The 7,909-nt window shown below is 42.1% G+C and overlaps 1 protein-coding gene across 1 annotated transcript in view; it reads left to right on the top strand.

Annotated features, from left to right (window-relative positions):
• Positions 1–1,406: 1,406 nt before the first annotated feature.
• LOC135398785 (galactosylceramide sulfotransferase-like) overlaps positions 1,407–7,909 on the top strand; it is a 57,768-nt gene continuing 51,265 nt past the window's right edge. The window contains exon 1 of the mRNA XM_064630233.1: positions 1,407–1,511. The gene's annotated coding sequence lies outside the window, so the exon portion shown is untranslated. The remainder of the gene's footprint in view (positions 1,512–7,909) is intronic.

Genomic DNA, 7,909 nt, shown 5'->3' with positions numbered 1-7,909 from the left:
AACTGTTGCGCCAAGGAAAACTGTTTGTGCCAAAAACTTGAGCCGTTCCCCGACATACCCACCCAGGTCTGTACTGCGGTACGCCTTTGTACATACAAAAAAGAGAGAGATGTACTCGACAAGCACAGAGTGCACTGTAGTAGCGGTAGTTCCATGGTGTACTATCATGCACTACAGTCTAAACAACAACAACTTCATTTGGAGATGATGAATGGAGAGTTTCATCGCCAAGGGCGACACTCTACCGCATTCCTCCTGGTGGTGATGTAGGGAATGAAATAGTGATCCCCTTCACAATAAGGATAGAAGAACTATGGTATATCCAAAAAGGTCAGAAGAGCTGTGAGGGCAGAGCTGGTGGGCTGGGATCAAGCAATTTTGATAGATAGAGAGGGCGATCTCCCCCTCTGAAACGTCAGTTTGTACATTGGATTTCCCTCTCTCTCTTCCCCCACTACGCGCTTCGAAAGAGAAGTTGCCCACCCCAAACCGAGGGCCTGGATCCGCTCCTGCAGAAGAGTGCGGTTCGGGAAGGTTGGTAGTGTGAAGAGCACCGCAGTGACAGTGTGTCTGGAAGAGCCAACCTGGCTCAAGCGGTAACGCCACTGAGCTGTAAACATCGAGTCGTGGTATGCGGAAAGCGAGCGTTGGATCAGCATAGATAGGGGGGAGAATGTCAGTTGTCCTTTGGCGGGAAGCCAGGTGTGTCACGAGACGTCTATATCAGTGGTGACTACACCACCAGAGCAGCAGAAATTCGTGACCCAAACGGGTTGTCCAAAATTTAAAATAATGGAAGATATGCGCTTTCTGTTCAGAATATTTTATTAACATAATTATCGAATTACACGGGTCGCTGCCCAGATTACACTTTGCTTTTAACTATCACATTAACAACGTAAATGCAACAACAACAACAACAGTTATACTCTGACGATGAAGTGGGGAGGTTTTCCACTCTTAGGAGTGGAGCGCTACCCCATAGCTAGGGGGTCTACTATGAGTGGTGAGCGTAAATGCAAACTGTCGTTACAAGTATGTTAAACTGCAAAAAATATGTACAATCTACCATTGGTATGTACACATATCAGGCAAAATTCGACGGAAATATTGGTTGCGATTATTTACACTATTTACATAATCCGAATCCCTCGTTAGAAAACGAGGCTCTTTCTTAACTGCATAATCTCTCTCTCTCTCTCGGAAGAAACAAAAAAACAAAAAAGAACAAAAAATCATTCGCCAGAAGTGTTCGATCGCTCAAAAGAGTTCCCACGCAACGGTGGGTACAATACGCGGAGTGTGATATTGGGTGGATACGAGGCGAGAGTAAGCGTAAAAGAGGGAGGGTGGCTCCCGAAGGGAGTGAGTGGAGTGAGTGGCGAACATTTGCATCAGAATGGGGACTGTGCTTCGCTACTGAGGCGGGCTCACCAAGTGGCCGTGTTCGCTAGTCCGGCATGCGTCGCTCGTGTCCCACAACCGACATCGGGTAGGAACACACTGGCAGCGTAAGTTGCTATTTTTTAAACGTCACCCGACACCGCTTATACTTGCGATTGTGCAGACACAGAAAACGTTTATCAGTCGCTTCCAGTGCAACTCTGCATGACTGAGACAGACGTTGACAAGACGTTCATGTGTGATCCATGCGATGGGGTTCCGTTCAATCAGTTTGTTTTTATAGTTTATTGTTCGCAACCCCTTTTGCCTAGCTGGCCTTTACGCATTTTGCTATGAAAACTCACAGCTCATAGCTTTTACGTTGCGATACAACTATTATGATGAATGTGTGGATTCGTTTCCTTCTTGACGGTTCTTTAACGTGCTCTAAATTCGAAACTTTTTTGGACAACTGCGCAAGCACGAAACTGATCCGTTTGGGGAGTAAGATTTCGGAAAACGTTGGGTTATATCATGGAGCAGTGGCCCATATTTGGACGCCGCCAAAAAAAAAAAAAAGGAAAAAGGGAAAGATCAATCTATGAGGAATGTTGTGGTTAGAAACATATTTCGGAACAATCGTTAAACATGTTCGATTTATACTCAAAGTAATCTCTGCTCCCCATGGCAACCCCAAGACAGATTTGCTGGAATGAACCTATGAAAAAGCGAGTAGGATTAAGAAAGACACACACACACACAAAAGTACATTATATGAATGAGCCATTGACGTTCGTAAGTTTGTAAATGATAGTAAAAGAGAACATAAGAAATTAAATAACATATTATGAGTGGAAAGAGAAAAACTAAAACTTGTAGTTGCTGAAACAGTGAGCCGAAACCTGTAGTTACGAGAAACCAAGAGGCTGCAAAAGAATCAGAGGAAACTGTTCGGATGGTGCTGTGCGCGTCTTTCGTAGTTTCTTTAAGACTGCACGCGAAAGTTTTTACGCTTAAGAATTGAAGACTTCATGGTCACGTTTATCTGAAGTCCCTCCTCACCGCAGCGTGTATTGAATGTTCGAAGACGTGTCAAAAGCGACCAACTTACTGCTGTCCTTGGCCGATTCTGCAACCTTGGTATCATAAAGTGTTCCCAACTACAGACAAGGCGTGGTGATAAGTGTTACTTCGTCAATAGTTTTAGTCTGTAGTTCATAGTTTCGGATACCTTTCATAACGAACATCAGCGCATTCGCTGACAGCATGTTGCAGACAGTTTGTTGGCCTAGAACTATATATGTACCAGTCTTGGGTAGTAACTAAGTTACTTTTAACTTGTAACTGTAACTAGTTACTTTTGGGGTTAACTAGTTACAGTAACTAGTTACATTTCCAGAAAAGTAGCTTTTAACTGTAACTAGTTACTATTTCTGTGAATGTAACTGCAAAATGTACCTAGTTACTCGAACAAATGTCGATCCTTTTTTTACGTACGTGCACATGACTTATTTTTCCCTGTGGGGAAGCCACATATTGACTTATTGACATATTGACTTATACAGCTTCAGGTTAAGTGCAATAATACTTTTATCGCACTTAAGTAAATGTAAACAAATGCACGTTGTTAACGATGTATCACCCTCTTATGGTCGTTTTTATAAAAAGTAACTGTAATGTAACTAAGTTACTTTCTTTCAGTCACTCTAACTGTAAGTAGTTACTTGACCAAGAAAGTAACTGTAACTGTAACTTAGTTACTTAACCAAGAAAGCAACTATAACTTTAACTCAGTTACTTTTTAGAAGTAACTTACCCAAGAGTGATATGTACGTATATATAGACTACAAGCAATGAAGAGACTTGGGAGGCCGTATAAGGATTAAAAACAACTGCTACTTTTATTACATTAAAAATTAAGCGGGAGGTACTCGAAATAGATTTACAGTTACAGTTAGGGGTCGACGTTTCGGCAGTCAGCGCTGCCTTCAACAGGACTAAACTTGGAAATAGTAGGTGACAAGGGCTCATATAAAAGTATACAGCAAAACATATGCGAGACACCAGAGATTAACGAAAGAGCATCATCACAATATGTAGTTACTCAGATGAGAATGTTAAAAATGTTTACGTATACTAGGCTGCCCAGATATATATAGCACGTGTCATTTTTACGTTTTTTTTTTTTGTTTTTCATGTTAAGGTGAACCAAGACGCTGTGCAACTTCTTGCGCTTTACTTTCAACGGCGAGCATCATATTACATCCCGCGGCGTGCACGGACATGATTCTGTGCTGTGAGCAGAGGGAGGAATAAGTAGCAGTAGTTAAGTTGCGGGAGAGTTCGTTGGGTCTCGAAACATGTGGTCTCTGGCACGTACATAGAGTGTCATGCTTATATACTTGATGATTTGAAGAAGCAGTGTACATGTGGAAAAATTTGTTTCACTACTGCATGGAGAGGAAAGTTAACGGCTTTGTGGCCCAGGGCTGTTGTCCGACTGAACCATGCATCCACGTCATAATCGGTACATTTGCATACAATCGGCGTGCTTTGTACCGATTATGACGTCACGTACTAAACCTATTTAAGCAATCTGTAACCGCCTGTGCATCTTTTGTCCTGACGAAGACAGTGCCACTGTCGAAACGTCGACCCTTTTTTTTTTTCATTTAACTTTTAATTTCTGCCCATTAAATGAACTAGTGTTCCTAACTTCCCTAAAATCTGTTGTCCGCGTCTTCTTCCTTCCACAACTATATACTATATATATATATATATATATATATATATACTATATATATATATCGCTCGCTGAGTGACCCCTGGTTTGCCAATTCGGAACGATGCGCAGCTACCCAGGGCCGACGAGCCGCAAACACGGCGAAACACGTGTCCTCTGGTGCTGCCGCATCGTTCCATTAGTATCTATATATATATATATATATATAGAACAAATAGGTTAATATATCAGACGGCTACGAAGTTGAATAAAAGTGAAATAATAAGACTTGGACTACAGATTACAGGAACGTTAACAAAAACTAATTTATTAAATGGGCATTTTAACGCATAGATTAAAAAAAAGAATGGTCGACGTTTCGACAGTGGCACTGTCTTCGTCAGGACAAACGAAGTTTTTGTCCTGACGAAGACAGTGCCACTGTCGAAACGTCGACCATTCTTTTTTTTAATCTATGCGTTAAAATGCCCATTTAATAAATTAGTTTTTGTTAACGTTCCTGTAATCTGTAGTCCAAGTCTTATTATTTCACTTTTATATATATATATATATATATATATATATATATATATATATATATACACACACACAAAGGAAAAACAGCCGAAGCTCTGTGGCTGCACGTTGAGCATATGTTTACAATTTGATCATGCACTCCCAGCCGAGGACAGCTACTTGCAGCTCGTCAGCCCTGCGTAGGGCAGTAACACGATCTTGGGTCGGCGCTAACAGTGTGTCTCGACGAGACATGGATGTTCCACGGTGACGGCGCCACCTGTGAGGCCGCAGTGCAAGCCAGCAAGTACATATACAAAGGAAAAATAGCCGAAGCTCTGTGGCCCGTGCGATGGTGGCGCACGCGTGCACCCGTTCAACGGAACATTTTCATTTTGCACTGTCATTCGTACCAGCTTTCTATTACGACTATTATTCTTTCTTTACGACTACCTGCATGAGGTTTCCGCACTATAAGCGAAAGTACTCAACATGCTACAGCTACACAGTAGTCCTAAACCAGGTTCGAACTTCGAAGCCGCATCCCGATTTAAAAATATACAACTGCAAAAATTCCCTTTGGGATTATGTGTAGGATACCTTCCGCAGTATGGCGCACCTTCTTTTTCGTGCTTATATTTGAGAGGCGTTCTTGAAAACAAAAGTCTACAGCAAAACATATGCAAGACACCAGAGATTAACGAAAGAGCATCATCACAATATGTAGTTACTCCGATGGGAATGTTAAAAATGTTTACGTATACTAGGCTGCCCAGATATATAGCGCGCGTCATTTTTACGTTTTTGTTTTTTATGTTAAAGCAAACCAAGACGCTGTGCAACTTCTTCCGCTTTATTCTCAACGGTGAGCATCATATTACATGCCGGCGTGCACGCGGGCATGATTCTGTGCCGTGAGCTGAGGGAGGAATATGTAGCAGTAGTTAAGTTCTGGGAAAGTTCGTTGGGTGTCGAAACATGTGGTTTCTCGCACGTACATAGAGTGCCATGTGTGTACTTGATTATTTAAAGAAGCAGTGTACATGCGGAAAAATTTGTTTCACTACTGCATGGAGAGGAAAGTTAAGGGCCTTGTGGTCCAGGGCTGTTGTCCAACTGAACCATGCATCTGGAGGTCAGTTTTGGTCCGCTCGTTACACCTTAGACTTTTGCTGTTCCGAGGGTACAAATCGGGTGCCTATCTTTTATCTGCGGTGAATTGTTACCGATGCATACCGGCGTTATCGGGAAAAAGCTCAACGAACCGTAAGGTTCGCACACTTATATACGGTACATGCGAGAATCGTGTGCGTTCTGCCAATGATATAGTGACATAGGATGACTTGTTTCGAACCACTTAGGTGCATGTACGTTGACTGCTGGATACAATGTTTCTGCGCTTTTGTAATGCGCTACAATGTAATTGCAAGACAGTTTAACCGGATTAATTCAGTCAACATCGATTGGGACAATATAGAAATGGAGGGCAATTGCTGGAGGAGTTATGTGAGAAACGAATTATGGAGAAAGCAGGCTACAATAAAATAGGGTAGGGTTTCGTCCAGTGGCGTAGCCACAGGTGGGGTCTCAGGGGTTCAAAACCTTACCCCAAATCGTACTTTTGGCATGAGCGTTCCCGTGATTTTTTCCAAGCAAAGCATGCAATCCCCCTCTTTTCTTGGAGACGAACACTGCGGACTGTGCAGGCGTTATGACATCTGAGAAAAATCATGACGACCTATGACTAAAGAGCGCACAATTTTCACAATTGACCTTGGTGCTCGAGGGGGGGGGGGGGAGGGGCACGGCTCCTTTGCCCTCCTCTCGGTACGCCCATGACCTTTAGTATTGCATTTGGGCGAGGGGAAAGAGGGTGATATCATCCTCTCCCATGTACAGTCCCCTTAGGACCCCTCCCGAAATATTTTTTTTCTGGTTACGCCACTAGTTTCGTCGAAAGGTAACATTCTGCTCCTGAGAATTCGTGTAGCTCTGCATTTGCCTGGCACAACATCGTGTCACACTGTAACACTCTCCATCTCAATCGATCGCGCGTCAAACGCAGTGACTACACAACTGTTTCAAAACGGTTGTCACGGTTCGCTGGTCTCACAGGCGACTTCTTATTGAGATGTCATCAGAAATGAAATTACCTTCAGCGAGACCTTGTGACAGTTCTATAACGCTTTTGTTCAAGCTCAATGGAACAAGAGAAATGCCTTATTCATCGACCCATCTTTGTTAAGTTTAATTTGCTTTTACTAATTAAACTTCGATTTTAATACAGAACCGAAACCAGCAGGCAACCAGTATTTGTTCCCTTAAGAAATAATGTACTGGCTTTTAAAGGTTCCTGTTTATAGAGCGTCAGTTAGGTTACGATAACCGCTTAGGTTGCCCATAGATTGCTAAGAAAAGGTACCCGTTGCTTAGGTTGCTTACATAAAATGATTAAGTGGAGTTCTTTCCAATTGGAAAGAACTCCCGTATTTTCTACTTTAAAAAATGAAACGGGCAATTTCGGTAATACGCGTATTTTCTTTTCCCGCCATGAGTCAGGGTATACTGAAGGCAACATGTTCGCGTATCTGACAACGTTTTGTTCGTCGTTCCACATCAATTTACATTGATGCTTCAGAATGGGCATGTTGAAAACTTCAACAAAAACTGCAACATTCCGTTTGCCAAGAGAATGGCATTGTTGCATAGTTGGTTGGGATTTAACAGCCATGATGACAAAAGCAACACGTGGACCAGGGTATAGTTGCTGTATGTGTGTGTGACTATATACTTCCCTGCACTAGTTCTGCCGTCATGCCGTTAAATTCAGCTTAATGAATACTGCATGGACACACTCCCAAATCTTCTTGTTGATTAATATAATTAATATCATATCATCATAAATAAATATCATAAAAAAAGTTTCTTAGCGCAAGAAAACAAATGAACGAACATAGCGTCTCTCGTAATTTTGAAGGCACAGAAAAAAAAACAAAAAAACAAAGAAGAAGAAGAGAGAGAGAGGAAGTTACTTTTGCTTTTTCCCGGCTTCATGATTACGGTATTTCTTTTTTTTATTCTCTCTCCTCAGGGAATAGATTAAATGTATCCAGTCACAACTAATTATCGTGGCAATATAATCGAGACACAACACACGAAAGTTTTCGCGAGACTGTCGCATCTGCAAAGTTCTCTTTCTTCCGTTCTTAGCACCTTCGCTGAAGTACAGTACCGCTACATAGTATTGTATCTTTTCGACTTGAGCGTCCTTGCGTCGAAGGTAAAAGG

This window comes from Ornithodoros turicata, chromosome 6 (genome assembly GCF_037126465.1).
Source record: "Ornithodoros turicata isolate Travis chromosome 6, ASM3712646v1, whole genome shotgun sequence".
Lineage (NCBI taxonomy): Eukaryota > Metazoa > Arthropoda > Arachnida > Ixodida > Argasidae > Ornithodoros > Ornithodoros turicata.
The sequence above is the reverse complement of the archived record's forward strand: the minus strand, read 5'-3'. Positions and strand labels throughout refer to the sequence as shown.